This window comes from Nannospalax galili, unplaced genomic scaffold (assembly GCF_000622305.1).
Source record: "Nannospalax galili isolate Female #2095 unplaced genomic scaffold, S.galili_v1.0 scaffold334, whole genome shotgun sequence".
NCBI lineage: Eukaryota > Metazoa > Chordata > Mammalia > Rodentia > Spalacidae > Nannospalax > Nannospalax galili.
The window spans coordinates 1,365,060-1,365,286 of NW_008336888.1; the positions used below are offsets into that span (position 1 = coordinate 1,365,060).

At 35.7% G+C, this 227-nt stretch overlaps 1 protein-coding gene across 1 annotated transcript in view; it reads left to right on the top strand.

Moving 5' to 3' along the window:
* Pop1 (POP1 homolog, ribonuclease P/MRP subunit) overlaps positions 1–227 on the top strand; it is a 40,800-nt gene that overhangs the window by 19,328 nt on the left and 21,245 nt on the right. The gene's annotated exons all lie outside the window — the stretch shown is intronic.

The window sequence follows — 227 nt, forward strand, 5'->3', positions numbered from 1 at the left end:
CCATCACTTTTTTCTGATAACTTCATGTACTCTATTTATTTTTTTAAGGGGCTTTTTGCTACTCTAACATTCTTCCCTCTGAAGAGGTAACCATAAAATCTTTTAGGGATTAGATAAAAACTCCTCAAATACTTTTGGCATTTTTGGTCTTTGGAACAGAGTATGTTGCTAAGAGGCCCAAGGACACTTTGACTTTTAGCCAAGAAACTGGCTACTTTTCTTTGGAG